This window comes from Triticum aestivum, chromosome 2B (assembly GCF_018294505.1).
Source record: "Triticum aestivum cultivar Chinese Spring chromosome 2B, IWGSC CS RefSeq v2.1, whole genome shotgun sequence".
Lineage (NCBI taxonomy): Eukaryota > Viridiplantae > Streptophyta > Magnoliopsida > Poales > Poaceae > Triticum > Triticum aestivum.
Window position 1 is genome coordinate 401473266 of NC_057798.1, and position 12786 is coordinate 401486051.

Genomic DNA, 12786 nt, shown 5'->3' on the forward strand with positions numbered 1-12786 from the left:
ATAGGCGTGCTGTCGACACCCGCTCACCAACTACCCCTACCAGTAGGATGTGCAGCTTCAGCGGCTGCCCTGACCAATTGTCTGGTTGTCGATGTGCAACTACGAAAGCATGGTTGTGCGACTTTGCGTGGCTTCCTAACGACCATAGCGGTCCAGCTCCATCACCGGAAAAAAGGAATTGGAGGAGGTAGTGGAGGTGCTACTCCGACTCCACGACCAAGGACTCCCCTGGTGACCTACTAACCCATCCACAATGGATCTAGCAGTCAGACCTTGACCACCGCTGTAGGCGTGTTGTGGACACCTGCTCACAAACTACCCCTACGAGTAGGATGTGCAACTTCGGCGGCTGCCCTGACCAACTACTTGGCAGTCAATGTGCTACTATGTATGCTTAGGTGTGCAACTATGTACTGCTTTCTGTGAAGCTTGTAATTCCTCTCTGTGCAACTATATATAACAAGTGTGCAAACTATTCTAACTTGCATATCTTTCGATTAGAAAAGAGAGGAAACGGACAAAATTGAGCTCTACTGAGTAGCAGTTCCAACGAGCGGTATCGTAATGATAAATGCAGTCTAAGCAATAAATAGATGGATCAAGTTGCATCGACTACAGATCCATGGAGTTTTGAAAAGTAGGATCCTAAATTCATACCATTAGTGACAAATAAATCTTTAGAACTTCAATTATTTTCATTGATTCAACTAGATGTAATGAGCACCAACCAAAACCAAGAGGAACTAGTAACTATACCAAGTAGTCTTCAGTAATTCTTACTTACAAGAACTAGAAATTCCTTTGATTCAACCCAACCAAACACATCTCATAATTCAACAAGCGCAGGAAGCCATTGGTACTCAAGGGACCAACTAATCAGGGAAACCCCTGATCCCATCAAAGTCAATTAGCCTCAGCGTTGAAGTCATACCTGGCAGTAAACCTCCATTGAGGATGGATCTGGATGCAGCAGCGCATACGCACAACTCGAATGGGAACATAGCAGCGACCACACACGCGCACAGGCTTCCTTCTCACTGAAATTTCTTCAGTTCCTCGAACATCAGAGGAAAAACAAAACTCAAGGCCGCATCCCACTTCAAATTACATAGCTCCATGGATGGGCTCAATTTTTTTCTCACTAAATTCCATAGAAGGCAGACACGTACCATGAAAGGATGTAGAAGTACGGAGCACCGGCTGTACGGGTGAGCTTGTAGATTGAGTGCTTGCTGAAATTCGTGGATAGGGGAGACACCTTCTTCGCTCTCGCACGGACTAATTAGCAAGGAGGCGAGGGAAGGGCCGTTCGCGGAGGACCGACGGCTAGATGCAGAAGAAAAGGCGAGGTGGCGGACGGGAGACGGCGGCGTGGAGGCGTGGCAGGCGAGATGCCGCAACCGTGGTGGGCCGCGTCGGCCGAGGCGAGGTGGATCGGCAGCGGCGGCCGGCACAAGTTGGGGCGGACCGGCGGAGGCGGCGACAAATGCGAGGGAGGTGGGGAGGCGAGTGGATAGCGATGGGTGCGGACGGAAGTGGTCTACTATTTTGCCTCAGTCAGTCGTGTGAGCGTCCCGACCATCTGGCACCTGGCCCACGCGCACGACAATTCGAGCGAGATAAGACGGCCACAAATCGGCCGCCCGGTTCGTTTAGTTAGTGCGCGGCCACTTTTTAGATTTTAGGAAGGTTCATTGTCCTCTAGATTTTAGAGTACAATTCTGCAATATCTTCCTCATCTTCCTCCAGCGACCAAAACTTCGACTACAGAATTGTCTTCCTCCAGCGACCACAATACAGGTACCGTCGAGCAATCGATCAACATCAAGTAAGCTTCATCTGCACGAAATTATAGATCATACCTATTAATGGTTGAATTATAGTCTAGGCAGTCCTGGTCTACATTTTTTTGCCATTACCTCCAAAGGTTTATTTATCTAGAATCATATAGGCATGGGTTCATGTCTTAATAGAAGGCCAGAATCATACTAAAACTATGACATATCCAAGTGGGATTACTTGCTGCGATATAGAGAAGCATATATGATGCATAAGATGTTCATATTATAGATTATACCAATTATTATAGATAAGATCTATTAATGGATCAATAATACTTAAATTATATTGTAGGTAGTGCTAATCTAAAAAGGTTTCGCATGTTAGCTCACAAGTTTCATCACGAACAAACAAATACAGAGAAACAGACATAGATGGCTTCCATATTTGATCAGCCTCAGATGCTATAGTGGGTTTCTGTCCCCATGGCATCAGCTCCATCTGAAACAAACATAAATTAAGACCAATTGTCAATAAAATTGCATTGATTCATCTACTTTTATTTCATATAATCATGTACAGAAGGTTAATGCCATGGATGTTGCTTCCAGTTTTCACGTTAAGATAATATACTATAGAAGTCTCAAAAACAAATGGGATTGCTTGCATGTAATTATATTACTTACTTTACTAATCAACATTCTGTTCTTATATTTATAGGGCCTCAAAGATTATGGAACATACACCGTTGAATGCATTGACTACACGAAACGAGACATGGACAATCAAAGTCAAAGTTTTAAGACTGGGATGCAATTAACTTATCGACTAATGAGCTCATTAGCACAGATATGATTTTACTGGACAGAAAGGTGCAAGCATATATAATGTCTCTTCAATTTATGCTTTCTAAAGTTTGCTGATGTTTTCTCTTTATGTAGGGCGATGCGATCCATGCTTCTATTGGGAGCACACTGGTCAATAAATTTAAGTCAAAGATTAAAGAGGACTTCATATACATAATTAAGACCTTCAAAGTCTGGGAGTATGAAAAATACCGACCATTGAAGAACAATCTCAAAATCAGTTTTCTTTATGATACAGTAGTGAAGGAAGTGGATGAAGGAAAATCCAAGTTTTTCGATTACCACTTCGAATTTGCTGATGGTGATACCTTGGATAGTAGGGTGAATATTGATAAGACAGTGCTCAGGTATGATCATAATCAATATCGAAGAACAAGCATTGGTGAACTAGCCAGATATTAAATATGATTATGTGCAGATGTCATTGGATTGCTTACTGCAATGAAACAATAGAGCAAGTACAAAAAAAATAAAGGGACGGGCATGGCGCAAACTTCAAACATCCGTGAGATTGAAATCCTTTTACTAGAGTAAGTGATTATATTACTATAGTTTTTTTTGAATTACATAGATGATCTTTATATCACTTTTTCATGATTAAATTCATGCAGTGATGAAAAGATCCGGATCACGCTATGGGGTGATATTTTAGCAAATATGGTGAATGAAAGACTTCCGCACAAACAAACAGTAGTGATTGTCACTTCAAATTTGGTCAGAAAATTCAATGGTGAGGACTATAATCCCTGTGTGTGAACTCAAATCCAAATTACTGACTTTCTTACCAGGGCTATCACTATGCACAACAAATGCATCTAAAGTCTTCCTCAGCCCTGAAATTCCAGAGACAAACCAAATTATTGAGAGGTATGGTATATATATAATAATGCAATTATATATGTTTTTGAAGTTACAAGTTTATGTGGACATGTTGTAATCTATTATAGGTATCGTGAAAGAGATGTTATTCCAACAATGATTGGAATCAACGAAAGCACCCAACGAACAATTGAGGAGCAAATGTTGTACAACAGAAAAACATTGAAGGAAATTATAGAACTGCGATATGCTGATGTTAAAAGAAAGGTTTCTCTCTAACCTTGATCAGCATACTGTCGTGTCTTTATTGTACATTATTATATAATCTCATGTTTTCTCCTTAACCGGAATTTGTATGCACAACAAAAGCAACGATTGATGATATTATAACAGATAAAGGGTGGTGGTACATGGCATGCAAACTTTCCTTTTGTGCTGTAAAAAAGGAACATGATAACTATATTTGCACTTCCTGTCGTGAAGTAGATGAAAATCCACACATGTGGTGAGCATATTGTGAACTAGATTGTATTTGGTGCCATTTGTTTTAATAATATACCAGTAATAACTTGACAATATCATACTAGGTACCTACTTAAACTCAAGGTACGCGATGACACGGAACCACAACTTTTGTGGTGTTTAATGAGGTAGCAAAGAGTCTTTTAGGCAACATGTCTGCATCGACCCTATTAGAGCAGGAGGGATTCAACAACACAGTACCAGATGTTATTCAAACCCTTTATGGCAGAACACTCATATTTCGGCTGAAGTAAAATTCAAGGAATCTACAAGAGTGTATGGAAAATTTTAAAGTGAGTTTCACTTTTGAAGTTGATGACAAACTTGAGATGGAATATTCAAATGAAATGGTTGAAGAGGTATGCACATGCACATTTCAGTATTTTAAATGGCTTATAAAACTATAATACAAGTACACTCTTTATAGAGCATACTGGAAAGGCAAGACACACAAGGTTCTTCAAATTTGGCTATGCACAAGTCCCATAACGAGGTATTCCCACTAATTAATGGTTTTGCTCTGACAAGTGTGCAATTTTTTCTTTAAAATGTTAAAAAAAATATTTTTATTCTTATAGGTGAACCACTCCTCCAAGAATGCAACAAATGATGAGAAGAAGGATATGTGCAGAAAGGAAACCTCAATATCCTCTAACCAAAAGGAACAACGCAGGACAAAGATACAAAAGTCTAGCAAAAGATATGAAAAAGATGTGAGACCGTTTGCTTCCAGAAATAGCAGAAAATCAGTTGTTAAAATTGAAGCTCCTGATGACGAGGTAACAAATTTAAAACATTATCTCCCTGTGTATGCATTGATAATTAATTATGGCCTATTTATTTATGACATAATACAACGCACGGGAAGAGCCAAAAACTTTTTCACAGAAGATAAAAGGAGAGACAAAACAAAAGAGATGTAAACAAGATTTCAAAAGAAAGGCTTCGCAAAAAAGGTTCGTATAGAGAAATTCTATACTGAGATCCTCTTTCAAATTACTTTCCCTCATTACACACACACACACACACACACACACACACACACACACACACACACATACTACTACTACTACTATTTTATGACATCGCTGAAAAAACAGGAAAATATATTTGAAAAGGAGGTAGCAAACATTCAAGCTACAGGTTCAGATATAATTACCATAGAAGATGATTCAGATAAAGACTGCAGACAAAACAATACACATGTCAGAAGGCCTACCAACAAGAAACTCAGAAGAGTTGTGAACAAAAACAAATTCAATAGTGAGGTCAAAGAAACTGCAGATCCGAGATATAACAAGGATTTCAGAAACGACAACCACAGCGAGGGATATAAAAATGTTAAGACCAAGGTTGCTTCCGCGAAGTTCAAAAAAACAATACATAACTTCAGCTGAATACATTCCACCTTAAATATCTATTAACAATATGCTCTATGATGTTCATTTTTAATGCGTTGTTAAACTACCGCTATCTTACAGGTACAAGAGGAAGAAAATGACACAAATGATGATTCCGCCAATGAAGAAACCAATAATGAGGTACCATCAAATAAAAGGAAAATGATTTAATTTTAAATATATTATTTCCAAAATATACAATCATTGGTATGAAATAATAATCCATCAGTGTATCGGTCATTTCCCACTTTGGCCTAATATTATGTATGCATTTCATCTTATATATGCATTACATAATACATTGTTAAATTTCCACATTATATCTTACAGGTACAAGAGGAAGGAAATGATACAGATGGTGATTTCACAAGTGAAGAAATCAATAGTGAGGTAATATCAACAAAAATAACAAACACAATTATTTTAAACACTACCATCCTCATACTAAAGCTGGATCAAGGAAAATTGCAGACCTGCGGGAGATGAAATCCATCACCGAATCAATTGCACAGACCACAACATCAACGACACCGTGCAGATCGACCATCTCGCCTCCTAACTGGCGCACCAGATCCCCATTTACCAACCCACAGGAGGTGTACGAGGAGGAAAACTAGCCGCCGTCGATGGGCAACCTGTGGAAGCACCAGGTGCGGGGGTGGCTTCAGGATAGGACGAATGCAGATGGGAGCTATCCAGCAGTAGCAAATTTTCACTGAAGAAGAAAAAAAGGGAAGAAGAAAGGGGATCGGCCAAAAACATTATCACTTGTGTGAAAAAAGAACATCCGGAGAAGTCAAGAAGACTACGGAATAGGCAAGTGAAGAGTAATGTTGGTGGGACCCATGAGACCACTTGCGTACTATGGAAACTTTGTTTTTCAGAGCAACGTACTGTGCAAAGTGTGATGAAACAATCTAACGTCAAAATGTAAGGCGCCCTTGGTACTGTTGGATGTACGTGTACGGAAGCAAACAAACAATAGCAAGGTAATCACTCCATTTCATATTAGTACACCCTCAAAAAATCTACTCCTCCATTTCTAAATATAAGTCTACAAATTCCACTACGGACTAAATATGAAGCATGAGTTAATCTACACTATAAAATATGTCTATATACATATATATGTAGTTCGTATCGAAATATATAAAAAGACTTAAATTTAGAAATGTTGAGAGTATCTGACAACTAAAATATGTCTACATATGATCTGTTTTTAAAACACAGTAAAGATACTAAAGATTACGCTTCTACTATGCTGCAAGTCTATATAAACAAATAATCGATCTCAAAATGTAAGTTGATTTCTCGCAACAAAAAAACAATACAAAAATATTCCAACAACCGTTAACAAATTACTCTTTTCATAAAAAACAACATAATAAAAATGTTTGCAAAAATATACAAAAATAATTTGAATGATACCGTCGATAATAAAACTATAGTTAAAAGTATAATAATATACAATCAATCATAAAAATAAAATTATTATGGAATGAACAATTAGCAAATGAAGGATGAACGAGCACCAATATATTCATATATCAATATAAAAATAAAGCATCAATGAAAAAAATTCAAGAAATTATAATACTTAAAATATGTTGCCACAATTATTCTTAAAATTTAACTTAAAAAAACCTAGCCCGCGCATCGAGCGGGCCACTCTACTAGTTACCCAAACAACGGTGTTTGAAAAATTGATAAAGGAAATTTAGCATGGTGCTTCAAAGGTTCTTATCGATGATAAGAGTACCACAGACATGCTTCGTGATAGCATTGATATGGTCATCAAGTAAGGGGCAGAATTTGGATGCACAAAGGATCCATCAGGAACAACTTGTAGAATAAGTCTTACAATTTCCTCATGGAAGAATGGTTAACCTTGCTAAAAAGGAAACTATAACAATAGGTCCTCCGGCCAGGTGTGCTAGGATGACATCACCTTACCGGGTCATATAAGGACCAATATTATGACTCTTGGAAAAATGTTCCAACCATCATATCTGACCAAGTTTCAAATCTGATTGGGGTCAGGATACCTCAGACTCAGGATGCCTGTTGAAGAAAGGTGCAACACAAATTAACGAGAAGACATCGTAAGATTCTTGGGAAATGGACTATGAAAACGAGTTCCGAACATGAGTTCATCAGTAAACCATGAAGAGGATGAGGAGGTGGATGATGGACACATCGGCAATTCATCAAGGTTTTAGAAAAAAGAGATGAATTTCCACAATTAAATGAACGAGGTGATAGCATCGGACACACCGAAGTATATAATGAGGTATGTTCGATGAGAACATCCATGGTTAAATATTGAACCAAAAAGCACCTGGAAATATGGACCAAGTAGGACGATCAAAGTTAGAATGGTGATTTCATAGCGAAACTATCGGCTATTCACTTCGAAACAGTAGGGTTGCTAGAGATATTGAATTCTCACAACAGAGTTCATTCAACAGGGGCCAAGAAAAGAATAGTGATGGCGAGAAGCATCACTGCAACAAGAATTTCTTAACGGGTGGTGAAATTCTCACGACATTCTTGACATAAAAGATGGTAATACTCCAAGGTAAAGGAGAACAAATGCTGGATAGCAAGGATCTCAAGGAATACACAAAACACGAACAAGTTTGTGTTGAACGGAAGGCAATAAGGTGGTCGATGATAGCACAAATCATCGAGGGCAAGGATGGTATTTCTCATCATGAATTCAAATGATATCCTGGGAGAGCTCAGAATGCTGATGATGATCACGACACACTTGTCGAGAGATTTCATGAAGATGTAATCGATCGGCGATGGCATCAAGTCAAAGGAATGATGAAGTGAATGGCTATTGGAACCATGGGTACAACACAAACTCGAAATCAAGTTTGTTGTTCAAGGACAAATGATATGTCGAGGAAAATCGACGTAAGCTTAGCTCATCATCGAAACTGGTGCTCCGGGAATAAGGACCAGGTAGCACAGTTAAAAATCATCACGATAATGATATAGCCAAACAGGCTAGGAATGACGTGACCGGGTACAAACCCATAAGTAAAGAAGATTACTAAAAGTTGTTGAACCGTAGTGCGGACTCGGTTCACTATTTGGTGTTCTTAGTTGACGACAACCCAGAACCCAGGAAAAATGGAATCGGGATAGTTGATGGAGAACCCATCAGAAGTTATGCAGTTCCATGATATTCTCGAGATATGATAGTGTAATACTCGACGATAGAGCGGAGTAGAGGATGGACACGTGAAATGATCTGCAGAATACAAGTACTTCATCTTGTCTGGGAAACGGAATCAAAGGAGAACAATCATGGTCGGAGCCACGGTTGCAAAGGATCAATTCACAGATACCAGATGATAATATATCAAGGAAATAGTTATTATTTCAAGAAGCTTCCATGATAGGATCTACATCGTGTCCATGGGCATGAACTCAAGGTTCAAGGTCGACTCCCACTTCTTTAATGCATGACCTTTCATTCACTGCTCTAGCTAAAATGATTTCAGTGTTGAAACCTACCTCGTGAATTACCAGAGGAGTATGACCCATGAAAACTTTCGGGTTCTCATAGATTAAGGAAGGCATAGGTTCAACCCATCGGGGCATCTTAGAACATATACCATGAACTTTAGGATCAATTAACACGTGCTCAAAGCAGAGCATGGTTGACAAAGGCGTAGGATATAACTTGCCAAAGGCAGAAGACACAATTTACCAAAGGCATTATGTATCAGGTAAAGAACTCACAAGAATTTTGGTTGTGAAGGACACTGTCGGATAATAACCCAGCAATGGGTATGGCGGTCCACAACGGGGCTGATGTGAGTATCGGTACTCAATCAGGGGAAGAAGGAATGCCAAGGCATCAGATTGTAGAAACAACTGACTAATTCAAAGTTCAATTGCACAAGAATTATGAATTCCCAGTCAAGGGATCAGAAGCAACGCTCTGATTAGACATGGATAAGTTGAATAGTCTTAGGGGTACACTCGACGACCATCTGATTGGTCGAGAACCAGCTCGAGCTAAAAATGACGGTTGAGCCGGAAAGATAATTCATAAGGATCATTTGATGATTGCGGGCATTCGCAATGTATTGAATCAACAGACTCAAAATGATAAAGACAAAGGATGCCAACGAAGATGACTAGATATATGGAATTAACCATATTGCGGGAAGGTAAGAACTTCAGTAGCAATAAGGTGCTGAGGATTTTTAGAAGGTCGAATAGCATTTCGAAGAATTTTTGTGAATTACATGGATTAACTGGGGATGAGCGGATACTCGGTAAGTGCGAGAAATTATTCGTAGGGTGTATTCATGTGGTAAGAACTGCAAGGCAGTAAGCTCAAAGGATTCTCGAAGCAACGGAGAGCAGTTCAGGGCATCTTGTAATATCAAGATCCATAGGATTCAATGTAAGAATGGCACGTGTATATAGTTATCCATAAGGATATAACAATGGTAGGGGGTTCGTAAGGGCGGTGGGCATAAGTGTCTCAGGAGAACATCGTAGAGTATCTTCGAAATCTTCTGGTGCACTAAGCAATCATCTGGAGTGAGGGCTCTTCGGGAGGAAGTAGTTACGAGAACCTAGAGTCGGCGTTAGTAAAATCATTTAACCCGAATAGAAGAGAGATCAGAATCCCGGAGTATAGATGAGGAATAAAAGATTCTAATACCACCCAATTGGCGACGTGGGCCCATGGGCCGCACAGCCAAGTTAGTAAAACAATTTTCATCGACTAGACTCAACTTCGGCCAAGGAGTTGGAAAGGGGGATTCCTATAGGCAGTCGGCTCTGATACCAACTTGTGATGCCCCTGATCCAATCGTACACTAATCATGCACGCAAACGTGTATGATCAAGATCAGGGACTCATGGGAAGATATCACAACACAACTCTAAAAGTAAAATAAGTCATACAAGCATCATAATACAAGCCAGGGGCCTCGAGGGCTCGAATACAAATGCTCAACATAAATGAGTCAGCGAAAGCAACAATATCTGAGTATAAACATAAGTTAAACAAGTTGCCATAAGATGGCTAGCACAAACTAGAATACAGATCGAAAGAGGCGCATGCCTCCTGCCTGAGATCCTCCTAAACTACTCCTGGTCGTCGTCAGCGACCTGCAGGTAGTAGTAGGCACCTCCAGTGTAGTAGGAGTCATCGTCGATGGTGGCGTATGGCTCCTGGGCTCCGTCATCTGGTTGCAACAACCAGGTAGAAGGGAAAGGGGGGAAAGAGGGAGAAAAGCAACCGTGAGTACTCATCCAAAGTACTCGCAAGCAAGGAGCTACACTACATATGCATGGGTATATGTGTGAAGGGCCATATCGGTGGACTGAACTGCAGAATGCCAGAATAAGAGGGGGATAGCTAATCCTATCGAACACTACGCTTCTGGCAGCCTTCGTCTTGTAGCATGTAGAAGAGAGTAGATTAAAGTCCTCCAAGTAGCATCGCATAGCATAATCCTACCCGGCGATCCTCCCCTCGTCGTCCTGTGGAAAATCGATCACCGGGTTGTTTGTGGAACTTGTCTGGGTGTATTTTATTAAGTATCCAGTTCTAGTTGTCATAAGGTCAAGGTACAACTCTGGGTCGTCCTTTTACCGAGGGACACGACTATTCGAATATATAAACTTCCCTGCAGGGGTGCACCACATACCCCAACACGCTCAATCCCATTTGGCCGGACACACTTTCCTGGGTCATGCCCGGCCTCGGAAGATCAACACGTCGCAGCCCTACCTAGGCACAACAGAGAGGTCAGCACGCCGGTCTAAATCCTATGCGCGCAGGGGTCTGGGCCCATCGCCCATTGCACACCTGCACGTTGCGTACGCGGCCGGTGAGCAGACCTAGCAACCTCCATTATGTCGCGTACGCAGGGGACTTGCCTGTTTGCTCTGGCAAGAAGGAGGGGTCGTCAACACCGTAGTCGAACTGCGCAGCAGCAGCGTCAGTCTCGTAGTCTACCGGAGAGAAGAGGGGGAAGAAACAGTAATTACAATGCAAGCATAAGCATGATGACGCATGACATGACAATGAGCGGGGTTAGGTGTGCCCTAACGCGGTAGTAGGTGATACCGGCGAAAGGGGGAAACATCCGGGAAAGTATCCCCGGTGTTTCATGTTTTCGGCCAGAGGAACCGGAGGGGGAAAGTTGCGAGTTCGATAGGTTAGGGATGTGTGGCGGACGAACGGGCTGCGTATCCGGATTCGTTCGTCGTTCTGAGCAACTTTCATGTAGAAAGTATTTCCACCCGAGTTACGGATTAAAAGATATGATTTTAAAAAGAATTTATTAATTTTTGGAATTTAATTAATTATTTAATTTAATTCAAAATTGGATTTATGACATCAGCATGATGTCATGCTGACAGCAGCAGTCAACAGGGGTTGACTGGTCAACCTGACCAGTGGGTCCCACTGGTGAGTGACACATTTTAATTAAACATATTAATTATCCTAATCAGGGTTAATTAGGGGTGGGCCCCAATGTCATTGTCTACTTAATTAACTAATTAACTGATCATGTTAACTAGGTAACTAATGTGTAATTAGTTTAATTAGTTGTTTAATTTAATTAATCAAAATTAATTAAGTTAATTATTTCTTTAATCAAGTAATTAATTATTTTTATTTTTATTTTTTTAAATACGTTCTCAGGGGCTGGGCCCCAGCTGTCATAGGCCCCATGGGCCTTAACGGACACGGGCACACATTAACGGGTGATGGTGCGGGCGCCCAAACGGACAGGTGCCCGAGGGGGCACCGAGCAGGCCCGACGCATGCTGGCGCCAGCGCCGGCCGGAGCCAGGGGAGGCGGTGAAGGGGGGAATGACCGCAGCGGCGGAGGTGGCTGCGGCACGGAGTCGCAGGGCGGTGGTGGACGCCGGTAGGGGGAGGGCTGCACGGGAAGGGCGGCCTGTAGCAAGTGACAGCAAGGGGCTGGCCACAGCGCTGGAGCGAGGCGGCATCAGGGCGGGACAGCGCCGAGCATGTAGCAGCAGGGGCGGGGAACGCCGTGGGACGACGCATAATGGGACGCGCAGCCGGAGCGAGGCAGTGCACGAGTGGGCGTGTGGGCGTGGTGGACAGGGCAGCCGTGACAACGGGGAAGGAGCAGCAGGGGGAGCAGGGCCGGACGGCCAAGGCGATGGGCGCGTGGGCTCGTCGCGCACGCTGCAGAGCAGCACGGGGCGGGGTCGTTCCAAGGAGCACGACGAGCGGCGGAGAGGGGAAGAGGAGGCTGAGGGCCTCACCATGGGTTGCAGAGGACGGGGCAACGGGGGTCGAGGAAGGGGGTCGGGGACGACGCGGCGAAGAGGAGGCAGGCCGGTGGGGAGGAGGAAGCAGGCCGGCAAGGCTCCGGCGT

The 12786-nt window shown here is 42.0% G+C and overlaps 1 long non-coding RNA gene across 1 annotated transcript in view; it reads right to left on the reverse strand.

Moving 5' to 3' along the window:
• LOC123045149 (uncharacterized) overlaps positions 1 to 6219 on the reverse strand; it is a 9402-nt gene extending 3183 nt beyond the window's left edge. The window contains exons 1-3 of the long non-coding RNA XR_006421099.1: positions 2172 to 6219; positions 1170 to 1839; positions 932 to 1046 (exon numbers count right to left, since the gene is read on the reverse strand). This is a non-coding gene — a long non-coding RNA (uncharacterized lncRNA). The remainder of the gene's footprint in view (positions 1 to 931; positions 1047 to 1169; positions 1840 to 2171) is intronic.
• Between the last annotated feature and the right edge of the window lie 6567 nt (positions 6220 to 12786).